This window comes from Pseudorasbora parva, chromosome 3, assembly GCF_024679245.1.
Source record: "Pseudorasbora parva isolate DD20220531a chromosome 3, ASM2467924v1, whole genome shotgun sequence".
Lineage (NCBI taxonomy): Eukaryota > Metazoa > Chordata > Actinopteri > Cypriniformes > Gobionidae > Pseudorasbora > Pseudorasbora parva.
In genome coordinates, this window is record NC_090174.1 from 52,502,405 (window position 1) to 52,525,041 (window position 22,637).

At 39.4% G+C, this 22,637-nt stretch overlaps 1 protein-coding gene and 1 long non-coding RNA gene across 4 annotated transcripts in view; both read left to right on the forward strand.

The window, feature by feature from the left end:
• The first annotated feature begins 6,211 nt into the window (after positions 1-6,211).
• On the forward strand, positions 6,212-13,597 carry LOC137072042 (uncharacterized). The gene is made up of 3 exons (XR_010904599.1): positions 6,212-6,323; positions 6,564-6,974; positions 13,543-13,597. It is a non-coding gene; the product is annotated as an uncharacterized lncRNA (long non-coding RNA).
• A 7,938-nt stretch (positions 13,598-21,535) lies between these two features.
• The window catches only part of kat6a (K(lysine) acetyltransferase 6A), a 47,305-nt gene continuing 46,203 nt past the window's right edge, over positions 21,536-22,637 (forward strand). For 2 of the 3 annotated variants that reach the window (XM_067439433.1, XM_067439436.1), the window contains exon 1: positions 21,536-21,691. The gene's annotated coding sequence lies outside the window, so the exon portion shown is untranslated. Of the gene's footprint in view, positions 21,692-21,955; positions 22,012-22,637 lie in introns of those variants that run through there. The other variant, XM_067439435.1, reaches the window with a different exon arrangement.

A 22,637-nucleotide genomic window follows, 5' to 3' on the forward strand; every position in this document is an offset into this window, starting at 1 on the left:
AAGCTTGGGTAAGTGGTACTTGTCAAAGTAACATCCACATGGATGGCAGTACCCAAGGTTTCCCAGCAAAACATTGCCCAAAGTATCACACTGCCTCCGCCGTCTCGCCTTCTTTCCATATAACTCCTGGTGCCATGTGTTTCCCAGGTAAGTGGCCCGCACTCACCCGGCCATCCATGTGATGTGAACGAAAACCTAATTCATCAGACCAGGCCACCTACTTAAATGGCCCTGTGGTCCAGTTGCCATTGGTGGTGCTTTTGGCGATGGATAGGGGTCAGCATGAGCACCCTGACTAGTCTGCGTCTATGCAGCCCCATGCACAACAAACTGATGCACTGTGTATTCTGACACCTTTCCATCAGAATCGGAATCATTAACTTCTTGAGCAATTTGAAGCAAGCTACAGTAGCTCATACTACACGGGCCAGCCTTCGCCTGTTCACCACTGTTCCTTCCTTGGACCACTTTTGATAGAGACTGACCCCTACAGACTGGAATCACCCCACAAGAACTGCAGTTTTGGAGATGCTCTGATCCAGTTGTCTAGCCATCACAATTTGGCCCTCAAATTTGGTCAAGCTCACTCAAATCTTTACACCCATTTTTCCTGTTTAATACACATTAACTTTGAGGACAAAATGTTCTCTTGCTGCCAAATATCTCACCCACTAACAGGTGCCGTGATGAAGAGATAATCAGTATTATTCACTAAACCTGTCAGTGATTATAATATTATGCTTGATGTATGATAACTATATATTTTATAAAAAGGCTTTATTTATTTATTTCGCATTATAACAAGCTTAATGGATTTATAATATTTCTCGTTTTTGGGGTGCAAAATGGTCCAGACATGAAGCAAGTACTCTAAAATTAGTCAATCCTTTATCAAAACAGTTTAGAATGAGAGCAACACTCCCACAATCTTTTAAAGCGCGAGTCTGATGTTTAATTTGTAGCCTTCACATTTGTGCTAGGCACCTGTAATTGCAGTTCGTGCTGCAAAAATATCCAATAGTGTTTAAAGCTAATGGAAAATTCAGAGGGGAACTTGTGAGTGAATAGAGCACAATATGGTTTCAGTAGAATTATTCATTTTCAACAATTATATTTACTTTGTTTTCAGTGTCCCACAAAACTGTCAATACAACCTGGAAATAATTACAGGCCATCTGCACCAGTCTCGATTCAGCTGTGTTTGTTTACGAGGACTCACATTATGTTAAATGTGAATCAATCCTCAGCAGTGTTGCTTTAGTTGAAATGGCACTGCAACGGCTTTTAAATATTTATGCCCTGTAGTCAGTCTCCAGTTTCAGCTTCAGAGATCCAGAGGCATTATTTGAACACGACTTACACCTTTTCTGTACGTGATCAATAGCTTATCACAAATCATTCCTCTCCCAATGCAGCTAGATTTTTATTGTTATTATTTAATGTGAAGGTCTTAACATGGCCATTCATACTGGGTCTGACTAGACTTTATTGTAGTAATAGAACACCACCATCTAGTGGAGGCAATAAGTAAGACTATCATATGCTCATGCAGGCCATTTACATATTGTATACAGGACAAAAACATACTATTTTGAGAATGCATGAAAATACTTTACCCGCAGTTTAGAATAATTACATTCACTCTACATGAGTTTATACTGCCCAAACCATGAGTTTGGTTTATTATTTGTTCTTAATCTGCTCTTGTAACTACAATAAGTTAATATATAGGCTAGTGATTAGACATTTAATGTATTTATTGTGTGCTATTTTTGATCTTCTGGGTTAACATGTTCCCTTGAAAGTCTGACATGTGTGTGTGTGTGTGTGTGTGTGTGTGTGTGTGTGTGTGTGTGTGTGTGTGTGTGTGTGTGTGTGTGTGTGTGTGTGTGTTCCAGTGTTGGGGTTGAAATGATTGTGCTAAGTGTTTTTTCTGTGGTGTGTGAAGGAGGGAAACCCCTCTCCCCCATCCTGCAGGCCCAGTGAAGGCAGCTTAGTGCCAGAACAATGGGGTCCTTTGACCAAATTGAGGCCCTTAAGACATGTGGCCTCTTGTCACCGTGGCAACACCCCCCCCAGACAGCGTACGAGCTGACAGCTGGAGAGAGACTAGACTAGAGAGAGTCCATCTCATTGAGCTTCAAAACTCTCCACTTTGTTCTTCCCCATTATTTTCTCCTATACGCCCGTGCTAAGCGTTGAGCGCCTGTCTTCCTTTATTTGTTAATAATGCATACATTTCAGATCCCTTATCGCCTATCATCTATTCCATCCAGAGTGATGCTTTAACTATATCCTTAACAGAAAGACTCATGTAAAATTAATGATATGAGTGTCTCATACCACGATTAGATTAAAGTGGTCTGAGGTCAAATGTTTGAGCTGGTGGGCTGAGTATTTATGTTTTCCAGGTGTCATCTGCTGCATCGCTGAATTATTCAGGATGTGTAAAGTCTGTTTCTAGTCTGTTCAATTCCACATAACTGTCACTCTCAGTGTTGTCATTCTCAATGTTGTCACAAGGGATGCTATAGAGGGATTAGCATAAAATATTTTACAATTTTCTTTCTCATGGTTGAGCAACAGTATTTAAAGGGGGGGTGAAACACTCAGTTTCAGTCAATCTCGTGTCAATCTTGAGTTCCTATAGAGTAGTATTGCATCCTTCATATCTCCAAAAAGTCTTTAGTTTTATTATATTTATAAAAGAAATATAGGCAGAGTCTTTCTGGAAAAAACCGAGCGCCTGGAGGCGTATCGTGTGGGTGGAGCTAAAGAATGACGATCGCGCAAAAAGCGGTGACGTCCTCAAGCGTGGAGAAGCCCATCGCTATCGATCAGATTCAACTAATACAGATAATGATCCAGAATCAGATCCGGAGGCTGAAATAAATTGAACAGGAGAAACAGCAACAGCAGGACGTCCGTCTCTGTGGTATGTACTGTATTTAGTGGCCTGTCAACATTTGTGTGTCTTTACTTGCAGTTTATGAGGACATGATTCGGTTTATGGACTATTGTATGTGACTAAACCTTAGCAGTAGCAAGCAAAACGGTTTTGCACATCAGACTAGTGTAACGTTATACAGAGAACAACAATGGAGTCAGTTAGCGCATTTGAATGACAAAGCACGCGATCGTGTCGTTTACTGATGTTTACTCACGTGACGATAGCCAACAGCAGAGACATTTGAAGCAGTTTAACTCACCGGCCGCTTCCAAAGCAGGACCGAACCTTTATCGCTGGGACCGCTCCGTCAAAAACACACTTCTTTGGTATGATTTTGGTGAAGTCCTGTGACAGCAGTGACCGTGGAGATCCACTTTGCGACGCGCCTGAAGCGATGTTGTGAAACTTACCGTCATTTCTGCGTTCAAATCGGTTCAAATGCAGCGCTGCCTTCCCGGAATGCTGTGCTGAAGCGTTGAAGTCGTTTGACGTCACCCATAGGACTAAAGTGGAGGGCGGCACAGACTATAATGACATAAGTGTTCACGGACAACAGGATCTGCACCTGAGAGTGTTTATGGGCGCACGCACCCATCCTTCCGGGAGAAGAGCCCATACGGCCAATACAAGGACCTTCCGCTCTGTCGACGTCAAGCCAACCCATACTCGAAAAAAACTCTCCGAAACTTGTGAGAAACCGGAAGGAGTATTTTTAACACAGAAATACTCCATCAAACGTCCAACATTCGTTTTTGAAACTTTGTCTATGTTTAGGATGGGAATCCAAGTCTTTAACAGTGTAAAAAGCTCAGTGTGCATGAAACAGCACCCCCCCCCCTCCCCCTTAAGCAAGTTAAAGGTGTCATAAACTGGCTTTTTTATACTATTGTCTGAGGTCAACATATAATATTCGCATGGTTTTTACATTCAGAAACATCATAACTAATAAGTAATAGGCTATTTTGTACTCTAAGGCTCTCTCCTGAACGCTGGGTTTTGATGGGCTTAGAAGTAAACGCCCATGGCTAGGATTGGATAAGATGTGCATATTTAATGAGCTTCAGCTCCCCTGTCAGTTCACGGGAGGGAGGGGAGAGATTGTTTTGAAAGCGGCAACCGGAATGATTCTCTGACGGGCAGGGGCGTGGGACTGGGGGGATAAAGGGTACTGAGTAACCAGGGCCCAAGGCAGGGAAGTCCGTTTTCTATACATACACATACATGGTACGGGGGCCCAGCAAGATGGTTTGTACCCAGGGCCCAAAATTTGGTGCTACGCCCCTGCTGACGGGCTTAGTCTCAAAACATATTTGTCAAACAAACACAAGGATTTATCTATTTATTAATTTATTTTTTTATTACTTGGCCCACCCAATCTTTTGTACATTTGTGGGTGTTTTAATACAGATGGTTTCTAAATCACGCAATGAAAATGATCCTCTTCACCCGACCCCACTCACACATCCCTCTCTTTATGGCCACGCCCACTGATGTGGTAACGCCTATTACTAACCTGCAGAGACATATACTTGGATATAAGCGCGAACCACACACACTTCAACTATCAAGTCAAGAGAGTGAACAAGGCCAGTGTCGACCTGTGTCTTGTTTACAAGCGATTATCTTGCTATCTTTATTCGGCATGTTTATTGCTGGTTTAGCTCCATGAGTCGGTGGGCGGGCTTCAGAAGCAGGCGTACTCATCTATCTGTAGAGGCGGCGTTTCACCGTTCTGATATGTCATTAATTAGAGAGCCTCGTTTTCTGGGCCTGGTGTCTATAAAAGCTTTTCTTTGACTAACAAGGAAGTTTTCAGCTCTGAAACTTAGAGGATATTCTTATATTACCATTAACTTTTATATATCAAAGCTCAAGGGAAAGTTGATTTCTCAATTCATCACCACTTTAAAGGTAGTTAAACGGTCAGAATGGCTACCTCAATTATGACTAGGCATCCATACGTTTAATTTTTTTTAGTATCTTTTTATTTGGCAATATTGGATATTTAATTGTCCATGCCATTCCTACATGTTTTTACATTTAGATTAACTTTTCCTTTGTCCAGACCAGTGCTTAAAAGATAAATAATAATTGAATAACCCTGTTAAATGTGGTCTTCAAAGGCCAACTAAAACACACAGGGTTATTCAATGTGTTGACGTAATTTCCACTGAAACAGGAAGACAGGGCGGGACATATCGAGCATCTCACCAAACCCTGACCAATGGCCGATAGCGTTTCGTTTACATCACAGCTCGACCGGAGCCACTGAGATCAGGGAAGCCGCATTTGATAGCTTATGACAGACAGAAAGTGAATTGTTCCCTATTCCCAGTGCACTATATGCAATTTACCATGTAGAAAATAGTGTGAACAAGTGACCAATTTCAGCCACAGCGTCACTGTATAGGGGCGAGGCACTTCCAATTCTTAAGAGCATTTGATTGGACAGAAAATCTGATGAGAAGTGCAGAGTTATGTCATCAAAATTAATGATTTATATTGGCGGAAGTGAGAGACTACGTTTTGAATGCTTATATCTTCTAAATGAGAAATGTTTTCATGGAGCACAATAGCTTATAGATAACCTTAAAGGATTTGTTTATTTTCAAATTAAAATTAGCTCATGATTTACTCACCCTCAAGCCATCCTAGGTGTATATGACTATTCTTTCAGACAAATACAATCAGAGTTATTGATGGGTTTTTGTAAGAAAAAATTCAAAATTTAAAATGTTATAAAGTGAAATATATAGCTTCCGACATCATGCCTATTTAAGTTAAATAGGAAGGCGGTCTGGCGGGAGGCCGGGAGCTAGATATATTACTTTATATTTGTCTTACAAAAACCCATCGCTCCAGTTTAGAAGGCCTTTATTTTACCTCATAGCAGGCAAATCTCATCTAGTATTCCCAACCCCATTACTTCTGCCGGAGAAGGCCAAAATCTGGCGCGATCATAGATATGTGTAAATAGACATCTTATTCGACTGATCTGAGCCATCCGCGCACACGTGCTAATGAGGCATCTATGTACACGTATCTATGATCACGCTGGCTTTTGACCTTCTCCTACGGAAGTAATGGGGTTGGGAATACTAGAGGAGATTTGCCTGCTATGAGGTAAAAAATAACATAAATACTGCTTGGTTTCTTGCAGAAACCGATCGTTTCGTGTTTTAAGACATCAATGTATCATCACAAGCCACAGGATTTAATATGGATTCGTATGTATGTGTTTTTTACTCTCATAGTGGCTCTCATAGAAAAAAAAAACATTGACATGTATTATATGAGCATCAGTTGGAGTTAAAAATCTTCATTTGTGTTCTACTGAAGAAACAAACACACCTACATCTCGGATGCCCTGGGGGTAAGCAGATAAACATCAATACATTTTAAAATAAATGTTTGGGTGAACTGTCCCTTTAATCAGTATGATTTTGATGAAGTACACTGTATGAATGTAGCCTGAGACTATCGCCACAGTAAAAAAAGAATGCATACATGATAAATATGTACCACTTGCGATGCATTGGCACAATATGAATGTTTGCTTACACAGTATTTCACTATTACCTGATGCGGTTTTTAACCTTTGCACTGTTTGCAGGTTTACTCCTCAATATTGGGTCAAATGTCTTTAAAGCCACAGTGCCGCAATAACGAGACAAACATCTGATCAACTCTCTAGGTGATTGAGGACCCCTACTTTAGAAAGGAACCTACAAAGTTAGAGTTTGCAGCCCGGATCACGGATCATTAGTTTCCCAGCAGCCCAAAGGACCCAAACAGCAGGGCTGCCAGTCTTTCCTGTTTATCTCTTTGAAATGTGCTCTCTTTACGTCAAATCATATTCCATGGCCTGTGAGCGAGTACCTGAGACGTGAGAAGGAAGACGTGCTCGCTGCATCTCCATTGGGACGGACTTCAGTAGAGGGATGTGGAAACCATGCCTGCTGCTCCATTATTAATGAACCGTTGAGTCCTCGGCACACTCTGCCTGACGCTGAAAGATGACAATGTAAGAACTGTGTGAGCACTACAGTTGTTGCAAACTATGTCTCCATATGAGTGGTTTTGGTTGCTTGGGTAGTAGTAATGCCTGTTGCCTATACTTGATGGTTTTGGGGAGGGAATTTGACACTTTGTAGGTACAGTATAAAGCAGACAGGAAAATATTGCAGATGATTTTGGCGGTATTGCATTGCAAGCATTCCATAACCAGATTCTGTTCTTCTTTAAAGTAATGAGTAAACAAGTTAATTTTTTATTAGGATTACATAAATAACGAGGACTCTTCTAATTATTTAATTTATTCAACGGAAGGCAGAATTACAAAATGACAGAATTATTCTGTATTCGGGTTCAACACAAGTTAAAGAAAATTGTCATTAATTACTCACCTTCATGTTGTTCCAAACCCGTATGACTTTTACTCATCTTCAAACATAAATGAAGGTATTTTTAAAGAACAAAATCTAAGAGCTTTCCCTTTTTTGACAGCTATGAAACTACTACTTTGATGCTTCAAAAAGTTCATAAAGAGATTTAAAAAATAATCCATATGAATTGAGCGATTTAGTCCAAATTTTCTGACCACTCGGGGGGAAAAAAGGCAAAAGCTGTCACTTGGGTGGTACCTTTTCACAAGTTACACTTTGTGCCTAAAGGGTACATATCGGTACCTTAAAGGAACAGTGTACCTTTTGAAAAGATACTGCCCCAGTGACAGCTTTTGTTAGCCTAGAAATCTAGACGCACCCTAGCGGCAGCAAATTTAATTTGTCCGCAAGTGCCGTCTAGGAACTCTCAATACCCTACTGAGCTGTATTCCTCAAAATCTGGACGGCCCAATCACATCATGTATAGAGTCGGCGGGCGGGGCCATAATGACGACGGCCGAGTTGCGTTTGCGTGCTTCTAGTAAACACAGAAACTGGCGAACGGCGGCGGTCTTTCGAATCAGCTTTGACTGCGATTCTGGAAGACTTGGAGTTAAGCTTTTCTCTGAGAAAAGAACAAAGAACGGCACTGAAGTCATTCTTAAAAAGGGAAGATGTGTTCGGAGTTTAGCCGACCCGATACGGTGAATGTTTAATCAGTCAGCGAGCTCTGCTTCACCTTCGTTGCTCTGGTTGGTGTAGCGCTGTCCTATCGCGAGCAGAGGGAGTTTGAAAGACAACCATTTATCCCGCCCCTCGGATTGAGCCCTGTCAATGGTGAGTTTCCAAACCAAACATCTTGATGTGGGTCTGGCTTGTCAGGCTAAGCTTTTGTACCTTTTTTTCTGAGAGCGAAGAGACACAATTGCTTAGGATGAACAGATTGAATTAATGCTCCTATTCAAATAATATAAACATTCATCAACTCACACATCAGTTGTGGTAAACAGAATCTTGACGTGCGAGAATCAGTGTTAATTCTCATGTTACGCAGCACGTTTGAGCTCAAGAACCAACACTTTTGAGCTAACGCAAGAACCAATGAAGTTCATTCTCATGTGTAAAGCAGTACGTTTGAGCTTCCACAAGAACCAATGAAGTTCATTCTCATGTGTAAACCAGTACGTTTGAGCTTCCACAAGAACGAATGAGGTTCATTCTCAAATCTGTTCATCATATAAAGCGTTCAAGTCTCTTTAGAAAATTTAGACTAAACCTCTTAATGAACATTTTAGGCATCAAAGTGATAGTTGTGTAGCTGTCAATGGAGCACAGAAAGCTCTCAGTAAAAAATATCTATATTTGTGTTCTCAAGATGAATGAATGTCTTCATCAGGTCTGGAACGCCGTGTGTGTGTGTGTGTGTGTGGTTAATTGCTTTAGGATAGATTCTATTCCAGAAGCTTGGTTGTAATGATGTCATTTAAAAGTATTAGTTTTTTTGCCTTTGACTGAACTTTAGTGTATCCGATGACAGTAGAATTAGTTGAGCACACACTGTGGAGTAAATTATCCAGGGTTAAGCAGTGATGTCATGAGTTTGTATCAGGGTGACCAGCTTGCGATAGGCAGAGGCAGACTGATGTATTAGATTAGGGATTGTCAGAGGTCAGGGGTCACGCTGTCCTGGGCCAGGGGGTCTGTGCTGTGAAGAGATCTAAAGATTAACTATCAAAACACAAGCCAAAGCAGCCGCCCACAGACTGCATGTCAATTATGGCAATGAAAACATTCCATTGTGACAAGAATACCGGCATTATTAGAAAGAGATATTGTTGTGGAAATTAAATATCAGTGTATGAATAAGAACGTGCAATGTTAAATTACAATTTATCAAAACGTTTCAGAGAGCAGGAAAGATGTCTCTGTGTGTCCTGGAAACTGGACATAATCCAATAAAAGTAATTCATTTTCCATGTACTGTCAAAGCTGATGTTATTTAATTTGAGACATTGCCCTTGTATTTTACAGCTTTTTTGTTTACTCACAGAGCAGAAATGATAAATAACTACAATCAGCCAGCTGTTGTAATGCATTTCAGCTATTTCTGTCAGGATCTAATCATATTTGGATTTGTACTATTGAATTAAAGACACTTCTCACTGACTCTTAACTTCAATTTCATAGCGATTAGTCTCATTAGACTGACAGGCTCTTATATCAGAGTGCCAGAGCTAATATAATGAGCAGTATAAAGCAGTATTGGGGGTAACATGAATCTGACTGCTACACTTAAATACGAAAAATGCAGAATAATCTAAACAAATCAAGTTAAGTTCATCCTGGAGGAATACGGACAAACCCTTTCAAAATAGATCCAGCACAAATCATTAAAAAAGACTTTTAAATAAATGAAATGACAAAAACAAACAAACAAAAAAAAAACAAAGTGAATCGTGCTTACCCATTGGCTACTGTTTAAGTTTAAGTGACAAGAACTTGCAGATTTTTATTTTGTACTCATACATTTTAATTGCTCTTAATTTCTAAATTTAAGCTAATTCATACACATACTATAAAACAATGAAACAATTTATATCAAAATGTGTCAGTTTTGTGAACTGAAAAGAAAGTCTAAATGCTCATAAAGGTTAATTTGATGGAAGTAATTTATTTCAATTGAGTTGGTTCTACTCAAACCAATGAATTATTTTGAGCATTAGGGTTTACAATGCATTTAAAAGTCACAAACATGGTTTTTAGTCAGTTGCAGATGGTTTCCAAAGTTGTTGCTATGCCAGTTAATAGGTGAATGTTTACTGACCCAAGTCATAAGAGCACACAAAGTCTCTGGCCTCTAGATATATGTCAGTTACTCCTTCAATGCACGTAGGATTTCCACCCCTCCATTTTATTAGACAGAAAACAAGTAAAATACACGGAGTATTTTTTAATTAACATTGACTGGGTTGTAACTTTATTGTAATATTGCAATTATCAAATATATTTAAACATTATAGCATTTTATAAAATACAGGCCTATAATATTCTCCTGTGTGCATTAGATTAAAAAAATAAGAAGGGCTGAAAAAAATGCTATCAGTAATTTTAGATATGTTTATATTTTGGGAATTTGGAATAATGTATTTTCGCTGATGAATCATTCACAAGCATCCATTAAGAAAATGAATATCTTTTTAGATTTTAATTTTGACTTTCAACAAAATACCACAAACTGTTCATTCAGTAATCTTGAAAGTACTATATCAGCTGACATGAACTCATTTTAAGTTCAAGGTGAAGTGCATAAAGTTTTGACTTGTGTTTTGAGGATAGAGTCTGGCATTATGTGACCTCAGAGGTCGTATCACCATCAATTTCCTCTGAAAAAATAAAATAACAAAAGACAGATGCACACTGATGAGCTCTTAAGGGAAACGTGTAGTAGAGCTCCAACTCTGGAGGCCTATGTGAAGGGGTGTGTGTGGCTGGGGTGAGAGCAGGCAGAAAGGAGCAGGAGGAGGGGACGTCCTCCACTCACTGCCAAAACAGGAGAGAGGGAGGAGGAAAAGTGAGAATGAGAGAGGCATACATTGTTTGCTAGGCTCAAAAGAAGAAATACCCGCCAACAGCCCCTGCAGGAATTCACAAAGGTCTTAGGTTGCATTGTTGTCTGCTGTGTATCCTGCCCTGTAAATATACACGACACCCCGGCTAGTATGGACTGTGTCACATGACCATGTGAAGAACAGGTAGTTTATGTCTCTGTTTCCATACACCTGTGGTAATTATTATAATGCAAACAAACCAACTCTAAGTAAAGACATTTTTAGAAAGAGTTTTTCTTTTTCAGACGGTGGGCTGCCAGAGGACCAAATACTCTTTGTTTCCTTGCTCTCACTGCCCTGTGTAATTTGAGATATTGGCCCTTTGAGAATACTCCACAATGACTGGAGGGGAAAAAAGATTCTATGATAAACTAATTTTATGATTTCGCCCTGATTTCAGGTGTTGAATTGAGACTACTTCTTAGTTGATCATATTTCCAATAGGAAAAAGAATGTAGAAAAACTGCAATGTGAAGTCGAATTTAAATGATTGATAGATCAGTCATAGATAGATAAACAAACAGATAAAGATCACATGACAGCATTTAGGAATGTAGACGTGGTCAAGACAATCTGCTGAAGTTCAAACTGAACATCAGAATGAAGGAGAAGGGTGAAAAGCCCCTTAGAACGTGGCATGGTTGTTGGTGCCAGACGGGCTATTTCAGAAACTGCTGATCCACTGGGATTTTCACATACCATCTCTTTAGGAAATGGTCCGAAAATGAGAGAATATCCAGTGAGCGGGCGAAAATGCCTTGTTGATGACAGGAGGTCAGGAGAATGGACAGACTGGTTTGAGCTAGGCAACAGTATCTCAAATATTCACTCATTAGCCTGCAACCAAGGTTTGCAAAAGAGCACCTCTGAACGCTCAACACATCAAACATTAAAGCAGATGAGCTACAGAAGACATACCGGGTACCAATCCTGTCAGTGAAGAACAGGAAACTCACCAAAGTTGGACATTAGAAGACTGGAAAAACATTGCCTGTCTAATGAGTCTCGATTTCTGCTGCGACACTCAGATGGTATTATTATTTACCATATTATTCTATTATTCCAGCAGGATAACGTGCCATGTCACGCTGGGAAAAAAGCAACCCAGGCTCATTGGAAATACGTGACTCTGCCTACATTTTTGCAACACCCTAATTATGTACCTCCACTAAGTGGTAATATTTTTTCTCCATTCCGAGACTGATCTCATGAAATGGCGTATGTATGACACGCCAATTCGTATGCCATTTTGGCGTGCTATCAAGACATATCATAATCGCTTTTTAGTGTGTTTATCAATGCCGCTACAATCTATCCCCTTACACTATCCCTACCCCTAAACTTACCCATCACACAAACACACGCACACACACAGCCCTTAAAGGGTTACTTCGGCAATTAGCATATGGCTTTGTATCAGTAGAAACCCTGAAGTATATTCAAATGATTGTGCTTTTCCCCCTCATATTCCCCTGAGACAAGAGATTTATGCATTTTATTTCTGGAAAAATCCCTCCTATGATTCAAATTGACGATATTTGCATCATAGGAGTGTTTGGCCAAAGGCTAAAGACTACAGCCAGCAGAGGGAGCCATTTCCGTATGTTTTGAACCCGTGAATGAGGGATGGAGATCACACTCAGAGCTCAGCTCGCAGCTGCAGGCACTCTTTTAAACGGAGCTATGGTGAGCAATGCAAGTCTTTTAACTTCTCAAATTAATTTCTATGAAAGTTAAGCTTCCAAAGGCATGAACTGAAACACGCCAGACTGAACTTGCGTTGTGAGTGTATGCCGCGAGTGTAGTCGCGATTACCTCAGCTCTCATCACGAGACCTCACCAGCTCATTTATCTGACTCCTGCAGTTAGTGCTCAGTGCTGTGATACTCGCTATATTGAACACACACGTTCAGTATTTAATTGTAGTGTCTTCTCCAACTCAGTCACTGTAATCAAGTAGGTGGCTTTGGGAATGGCCTCACAGGGCAGCGAAGCATTCTGGGAATTGTAGTCTTTCATCCCCCTGAGACAAAAATACATTTTCTGTCTTTTCTCAGTCTAGAAGGCACCAAATTCAAAAATAATTTCATATTTCTACCACATTGATGACCCAGTTTAAATACAGATTCATCTTCCTGTCTCAGGGGGATATGAGGGGGGAAAGCACAATCATTTGAATATACTTCAGGGTTTCTACTGATACAAAGCCATATGCTAATCGCCGAAGTAACCCTTTAAATGGTTCTAATTATTCCAACATAATTCAACATTAAACACTATAAACAAAATAAAGTCTCCCCCTTATCTAATTTTACCCAAAAAACACATAAAATAACACTTAAGTTCAACAATCATACTCTTCTCGCCAAGTCCCAAGCAACGCATGCTGGGAAATATAGTTTTAGCAAAAATCATGTTTGAGTACTTGATTGGTTCACATTCACCCCAAATAATGTAATCTAGTAGGTCGCACATTTTAGGGAATTACATTAATCGAATTTAAAGAAATCACGTTTGGAAGAGAAACACAATTTAGTTGCGTATATCGCAAATAATACGATTAAGTAAATTGGACTGTGTGTTTTCCTTTTTTTTTCAGTGCACATAACTCAGATCATCTCAAACTGGTTTCTTGCTTGACAATGAGTTCACTACTCGAATGGCCTCCACAGTTACCAGGTCTCAATCAAATGGAGCACCTTTAGGATGTGGTGGAACGGGAGATTCACATCAAGCAACTTGTGAGATTGACAAATAATCCTCAAAAGACTGATGATACATTTTAACATGATTTTAAAAAAAATGATGTATGGATTCTGAAGTTGCTTCATTTGGGTGTTGTTCATCTTGAAATATTTATAACAAAATAATAGTTATACATTTACTTAAAATCAGTAAAGATTTCACAACCTAAAGGTGGACATTTTTAGAATGATGTATCCTACAAGGCATTTTACTTTATAAACATTATAAACTATCGATTAGAAAGCATGTAGAAGAGTGTGTTCAACAGGTTATTCAGCAAAGTTTTGATCATGTTGACAATTTAGAGGCCCTAGACATTTGCATATTAAATAGGATATGGTAATACTCTGCGTAGCTTCTTTCCTTTTCAGCTGAAATCACCAATACTGCTCATAAAGATAACAGATTCTGGCAGTGTTTCAGAAGAGGAGTCTGGATCCAATCAATTCACTATGGGGAAAAGATCACCTTATATCACCCCTTTTTTCATTAAATATCTTTTTACTCTGGAATATGTCACATTACAAAAATAAAAAAAGCTGTAAACTATTTTTATGTAGAATTTAAAACTAAAGAACACTGTAGCATACTTTTTGCTTTTAGGCTCACTGTAGACTTCATCCAGAATTTCAATAGTTTCTTCACAAGCAGACATGAACCTACGGTTCTACAGACCGGCAGAAGTACACTACTTGAATGAGGAGTGCACTTCTGTGCACTTGAGGGATCGTGAAGGAAAACAGAACTAAAATATAGTGTCAGAGAGATCTTGCTGAAGTTGCTCTCTGCTTAGAGGCTTTGGAATGAAAAACGTCTGTAGTGGACTGGATGAGGTAGAGGTGTTTCAATTGAGTTTGAAAGTGAGGTGGAGAAGGACAGGGTCTCTCAAGCAGGCCAAACTTCAGTGTCAAGAGCACTAGCTTTAAACGGACAGAATGGAGATGTCCACATTTAACTTTCCTAATATAAATATAATTTATTTACGGGTATTTATTTTTTGCTGAAATTGAATATTGAATTTTAAAAAAACATAGTGCAACTTGATATTTTCATATTTTGATCATATTTTTAATCTCTTTTTTTCTCTTTTGTCCAGTCATCAGGCACATATTATATTATATTACATATTATATTAAAAATTATATCGCCAAAAGTCTTGGGACATCCGCCTTTATGAACTTTAATGACATCCCATTCTTAATCTGTAGGGTTTAATATGGAGTTGGCCCACCCTTTGCAGCTATAACAGCTTCAACTCTTCTGGGAAGGCTTTCCACAAGGTTTAGGAGTGTGTTTATGGGAATGTTTGACCGTTCTTCTAGAAGTGCGTTTGTGAGGTCAGGCACTAATGTTGGATAAGAAGGCCTGGCTTGCAGTCTCTGCTCTAATTCATCCCAAAGGTGTTCCATCAGGTCGAGGTCAGGACTTAACAGGCAAGTTAAGTTCATCCACACCAAACTCGCTCATCCATGTCTTTATGGACCTTCCTTTTTGCACTGGTGCGCAGTCATGTTGGAACAAGAGGGGGCCATCCCCATTGTTCCCACAAAGTTGGGAACATGAAATTGTCAAAAAATGTATTGGTATGCTGAAGCATTAAGTATTCCTTTCACTGGAACTATAGGGGCCAAGACGAAACCCCTGAAAAAGAGAGGGGGGGGGGGAGCAGAAAAATAACCCCACCTCCAACAAACTTTACACATTGACAATGCAGTCAGGCAAGTACCATTCTCCTGACAACCACCAAACCCAGACTTGCCAATCGGATTACCAGACAGAGAACCCATTCTTTCACAAATGTTTGAAGCAGCTTCTGCATGCCTAGGGGCTAGGTTGTATAAACCTGTGGCCGTGGAAGTGATTGGAACACCTGAATTCAATGATTTGGAGCAGTGTCCCAATACTTTTGGCAATAATGTGTATGTTAGTTTCTGTCCTTTGAGAGCCAAGATGGTGTCTCATGGATGCAAGTTCAGCATCTCATCTCACTATTTCCTACTGGTAAATATATTATTTACTATTATTGCTGTTACTGGTATTTCATTAAATGACTGGAAGATTTAGCTATTTGACTGTTATTTAAAATAACTTTGTAAACGATGTCACCCAAAATAAATAATAAAGGCATAAAAGATTACGAAAACAAACTTGGCATTAACATGCCGTGATGAATCCTGTGCAATGTGACCCCCAGCATATAAATATGTTAATATGTTAATTTTTGAATTTATGTTGACTTTAAAGTGAGAACCAAGAGATATATTAGTTAAAGTGGGTGGGGGCCTGGTCTCTCAGTTATATATGCCTGGAAATTTCCGTTGTATGCCTCAGTCTGTCCAGGATGGGAGGGGTGTACATGTGTTATGGAGAAATAGAGAGCGGTGGTTTGGGACTGGAGTTGGGTTTTGAGAGTTGGCCATGAGCCAGCCTCAGCAGGAAGCCTGCTGGTTCACACGGACAAAAGCAGTAATGACTAGTTCCAAGGATGTCTGTGGTGGATATGACTGTCATCATCCACCCCAACCCCCTTCATCGGTGTCTCTTTTTCTTCAAAGCCAATATCTGGCCCACTGTACACACGACTTAAGTTGTGACTTGTGAGAAAATACTTGCAATAAGAAATCGGACACAAGGATTTTTTTCTTGGTATAAAGCTTCAACAAGAAACATAGTAATACAATTTTAAAGTATAAAGACACAGTTAGGTTTAGTCTAAATATAATGAATATAATATATAAGCATATATAAATATCAACTGAGTTTACAAAGATATGCCCTAAGCAGTGGGATATTACACTTACAGGCCTTGGGAAGCATTTAACCATTTTAGAGGGAATGGCCTGTGGGAAAAAGCTGTTCCTGTGCCTATAGATGTTCTAGTGCCCAGTGATCTGAGGCGCCGTCCGGATGGCAACAGTTCAAACAGCTGCTGTCCAAGGTAAGTGGAGTCTGTGATGATTTTACCTGCCCTCTTTCTCACTCTGGAGGAGTACAGGTCCTGGAGGGTGGGCACTGGGCAGGGGAGCACCAATAATCCTCTCAGCAATCCAGACTGTCCTCTGTAGTCTCCTGATGTCTGAACCAAACAGGCAGTTAGGCGAGTGCATATCAGACTAAATAGCTGTGTAGAACTGTGTTAGCAGCTCTTGTGGCAGCTGGCAAAGGAAGCACAACCTCTGCTGGGTCTTTTTCACAATGGAGTCAATGTGATTGTCCTATAGGTCCATAGAGATGGTGGCTCCCAGGTACCTGATTGAATCCACTTCCGCCAAAGTGCTGCACTTGATGGTGGGTGGGTCTGTTCCTCTTAAAGTCCACTATCATCTCTACTGCATCTCTACAGCAGTTGCATGCCCTCCTGTTTGTATGCAGACACATCACTGTTGTGGATGAGGCTGGTGACAGTGATGTTGTCTGTAAACTTTAGGAGCATAGAGGGATCTTTGCACTTTTTAAGTGCAGTCATTTAGAGGGAGAAAAGCAGTGGGTAGAGGATGCAGCCCTGAGGAGCGCCAGTGCTGAGGGTCCTGTATGTGAGTTTCTCACTTTTCAGTCTCACTATATATGTTACGTGCTGGTGATCCATTGAAATACCCACAAATGTTTGTTACGATGGCTTCAAGAAGTATATAGACATGAAATTATCAAAGCAAGTGATATTTATTTTGAAAGAAGCACAAGCATATTTCTCTAGCAAAAACAGAGGTTTGTATAGTTTTAAATTATACAACAATGGCTACAGTCTATCAAATGTTAGTGGGACATGTTCATACACTGTAAAAAAAAAAAAAAAAGTAAGTAACCTGGTTGCCTTAAATTTTTTAGTTTATTGAAATTAAAAATCTGAGTTGATACAATGAAGGAAATTTGTTTAATAAATAGAAACTCAAAATATTATTGTATATGAACCACATAAAAAATATGATAAATCATGAAAATAGCACTATTTGCGTCATCAGAAATAAAACACACAATTACCCAATATGCTTACAAAATCTTTTAATAATCTTTTAATAAAGGTTGTCGAATCTCAAAAAAATTTCATTGTATTAACTCAAAATTTTAATTTCAATGAACTCAAAATTTTAAGGCAACCAGGTAACTTTTTTTCTAAATAATTTTCTACAGTGTAGTTAATGTAATGAACTAAACCTGTTACTGTGAAAAAAAGGACTTCATACATCTCTGTGAGACCAAATGGTTAAAAGTTATTGCAACAAAACAAAAGGCTCAGAATGATGAAGTTGCTTCTGAGGTAAAATTCACTTGTCACATCTAATATTTTGTCATTTACTGCGGTGCATTAAATTTAAGTGGCTAAATAATTTTTGCACTGTTAAAAATAAAGGTTCTTTACTGGCATTAAAGGTTTCATGAAGAACATTTAGCATCCATGTAACCTTTCCTTTGCACAAAAGGTTCTAAGGGAGAAAAAAAAAAGAGTTGTTTTTATAACTTTTCACTGAAATGTGAAGCAAAATGGTTCTTCTATGACATTGCTGCTAGGAAATCCCTTTTTGGAACCTTTATTTTGGGATCACTGTTCTTTTTAAAGTAAATATTGACTAAAGTCACTACTTAATAAAAGTCTTGGTGTTTTGTCCATATAATGGAAGTGTAGAATAGAATAGAATAGAATAGAATAGAATAGAATAGAATAGAATAGAATAGAATAGAATAGAATAGAATAGAATAGAATAGAATAGAATTTATTTGTTTCCGGTAGAATTTATTTCCACAACTTACAGTAAGTACAGTGCACATTTGCTCTGCCTGACTGCCTCACATCTTAATACCCCGGAGCAACCTGGGGTTAAGAGCCTTGCTCAAGGGCACAATGATGATATTACAAAGATTGCCCTTACAACCTACTTTCACCAGTCCTGATCTTTATCCACAACACCACAAAGCAATGTCTGACGGAAGAGTATGGGATCAAGTACACACTGGCATAGGTCAGAGGACGTTGTTCCAACCAGAATTAGGCTTGCAGTTTGTCTGTGAATGGTTTGAGCCTAGCAATGCTAATGACCCCAAAATGAAGCTGTTCTTCTCTAAAAGTATACGGTATGAACCGCATCCGCTCACAGACAAGGTCAGTGCTGCTCTTAAATTTCACTACAAACTGTAAGCTTGCTTTTCCTTTTCATTTACCAATTGAACATGCTTTGATCACTAACACTTCTGATTCCTAAAGAGGGAATGACCCAACAGTTAAACTAAATGTTTTAATTAAACTATGATGATCTTTATTTGATGAAGTCTGTGCTGCAGGACAACTCCAGCTCACCCACATAGTGTTCTGAAAGTCTATCAGATGCCATTGCTATCTCTTCCTAGTACGGCTTTATTTATTTTTATATGTGTGTGTTTCTATAGTGACAGAGCTGGTAGCACTCAAAAACAGGACAACCCCCTCATGCATTGAGAATGTTGACATGATGCTGTTTTCACACTTGCATTAATTCAAATATTAGGAGGCTTCGGAATATCAAAACATTTTTAATATTACTTTAAAGGTGCAAGGCATCTTTAGAGAAATATTAGTTTGAATACTTTAAATAAAACACTTTAAACATAGCCCAAAACCCAAATTAATTAATAAATACTGAGGTAAAGTGTCAACTTTAATCAGCAATATTAGTACTTTGGGTGAGTTAGTATTTTCTTTTCTTACACAAGTGTTTTGGGTGGAAAAGCACACATTGTGTGTAAAGCATCAAAGCGTTTTTTGTATGTGTGATTAGTTTATATATAACAACGGTGACATCATATTATTCAAAACAGTGAATACATTTTATACAAAGTTGTAAATTGTGTATAATTGTGCTATCCATTGTTTTGAAAAATCTATTCATAACGGCAGTTAATTGAAAAAACTGATTCTATTTGAGAAGTATGTTGAAGACTTATCACACTCTCTACTTCCTTTTGTAAAGTTCAGACCTCTTCCTCATGTTATGGTAAAGTAATTAAAATAACATAATAAGCTCCAATACATATGAGACTGTGGAGGGCAAAAGAAGGGGGAAAATCAGTCAATAAAATGCCTTAGACGATACTCATTTTAATTTCCCTCTAAACCTTTGAAAAATACCCAGAACTGGTTTGAATGTGATCCATTTGTATCAAACTTAGTCATATACATAAAAAAGTATTTGTACAGAAACCCATGTTGTGTGAAAATTCTGATGCAGCTATACCTCTGTATCTGACAGCTGTCCTTTAATGGGTTATTTCACTCAAAAATGAAAATTAGCCCATATGACTCTTCTTTTATAATGAATGAATAAAATCAAAGTTATATTAAAAAAAATGCCCTGGCCCTTCCAAGCTTGATAATGGCAGTTAATTGTTAATTTTTTTTTTAATCCATAAAAATGCATATTCATAACTGCTCCACACGGGTCCAGGGGTTTAATAAAAGTCTTCAGAAGCGAAGTGGCACGTTTGTGTAAGAAAAATGTCCATATTTAAAACTTTATAGAGGAACGACTACATTCATGACTTCTGCTGTTTAGGAAATAATATACTGGCTGACGACTTAATGGCAAATGCATTGATTTATAATAAATGTGATATACCATAGCATACAATATATACTTTTGCAGTACAATCGACTTGGATGTTTAAGTTATTTCAACTTAAAGTATGTTAAACTGACTTTAAAAAATGAGTTACATCTTGTATAACTAATAAAAACAAGTTGAACTTTTCTGAACTTATTTTGATGAGTTAAAACAATGAAAAAACATATGTTGTCATGACTTATTGAACATATAATTTTTTACAGTGTATTGGTTCCTGCAGTTAGCCACATATTATATAAATGTAGGGGTGATCTATAAAGTATGTCAACAATTAGCTAAATACTTACACATTAAGACAATTAAGAGAATCTTGATATCAGACTTATTTATATTCATTTTACCTATGAAACACAACACAGAAGTGGTTTTGATACCCATGGTCGTAAATACAGAGTAGGCTGCTATCATGGCAAGTACATGTAGGCTATTACATAATTGGAGTTATTCTGAATAAATTATGATAGTCTTAACTTATTCTTACTAATGGTTTTCCTCTTTTGAATTTTAAAAATGATCTAGAAGAGCATGCCTTAAATAGTAATACGCATTCACAATATTAATATATTCACGCAGCTCAAACATTACAGCAATTACAACGCAGCTACATCATATCATAAATATATTAATGACTAGTGGTGGCACTAAAGCAACAGATTCACATTTCCCGAGTGGGTGTTAAATTGAAAACATCTCTCGCGTGGAGCACCGAGGGGAAAAGGTGTGTGGGTCACCTGTCATCACAGCACTGCGGGAAATTTACATAATCCTAGTAGTGACTCTCGCAGGCATTTTTTAAATAGTGCGTCCCCGTTCCCAAAATCAAAACATTTGCTTTGTCATGAGCGCTGGCGCTTGCGCTTATGTATTTTTTATTGCATTATGATTTCTCTTGGAAACAGGGGACGTAAACAGCAGAATGGCTACGCGGAACCCCGATGGGAGGTGTGGAGGGGCCGTCTTTGATCTTTAAATACCCTCTAACATTAAAACCACTCCATCGCTTTGATTTCTTTTGTCGCCTCCAAGGCGCGACTGCAACATTCAGACGTTCCCTAAACGTGCCACATCGCCTGTTCTTTTTTCCGCTCTACCATCTGTCTCTTTCTTCCATTTCACGCAGAAGCAACGGACATTCGCCCTTCAGATGTTTGCAGCCGTATCCCCCCTCTCTCCTCCCGCTGCAGTCCCTTTCTTATCCCATGCCTCTCCCTCTCCCACTCGGATTCGCACGATGCAGACGCTCCCTAGCGCCGACTGTTTCCCCCCTCCCCCACCCGCAAAGCTCCTGTTTCACTCAAAGATGGCGTCAGCTCTGGAGCCACTGCTCTCTGGCTGCATTTTTCAGGCTTGTTGTTGTCTGTGTTTCGAACGCTTTCTGGCACCTTCTCCTCGGCCGCTCGAGCCGAAATTCTGGTGAGTAGAACACAATTACATGCAGCGTTCAAAATGCTCTCGGCTCGAGAGCCCGAACTGGACTCGTGGTTCTGTCTTTCAGGGAAGGAGCGGGAGAAGGTAGAGGGAACGGGGGGTACGCGGCGATGAAGGGGGAGGGTGGGGGGAGCTAGCCGAGGCCTAACTACTTCCCTTACGGGCCTCGTCTCCTCCGCTGCCACCACCACCGCCACCGCAGGCTCTCCGGTCGGGTAGGGAGGGAGGGTGGGTTACAGTAAGCGGGGAAGGAAGTGGAGAAGAAAATGGTGGAGGAAACGCGGAGGAGCAGTCGAACATCTCGCGTGAGGATTTTTTTGTCATGCGCTTATCCGAGGCAGAGATTGAGGCCGCGCGCGGCCGTGTCAAACGTTGGCGCGAGGGAAGGAAGGAAGGAATCTTTGCGTTCTTTTTTTAACGGCTGAGGCGCTAACCGCGGTAGCCACTGGTTACGGGCATTGTGTGTTCAGTTAGGCCGCGGTGTTTATTAACGGAATATAAGGCAGGAATGATCTACAAAATGTATTTTTTAGATTGTTATGGTGTGAAATCTCAGGCGCTGAAGGGAATGGAGGAAACATTGTCCTTAGTCTCAGCTGCACGTTGCTTGTGTTTTGGAGCTAACAACATCCGCTCGGTGCACCTAGCTTAGTTACTTCAAAGTTTACATTGTTTGGAATCGGAAAGTATGACTTAATAACCTCCAGTGAAGTGTGTGTACTGGTGTTTAGCCACTATCAAACTGCTGGTTGTAGTATTGTTTACATTTTTTTCAACGGTCAAGACCCGTTTCTGTTTTGTTTACTATTAGCCATGTGTTGACATTTATTGCGTGGTTTTCTTTCTGCTGCAGTTTGACATGTGATTAGCACCTCATTACAGATGATATTACTGAACATCTGTCATGGGTATTGTGAAATTGCCTAACTTC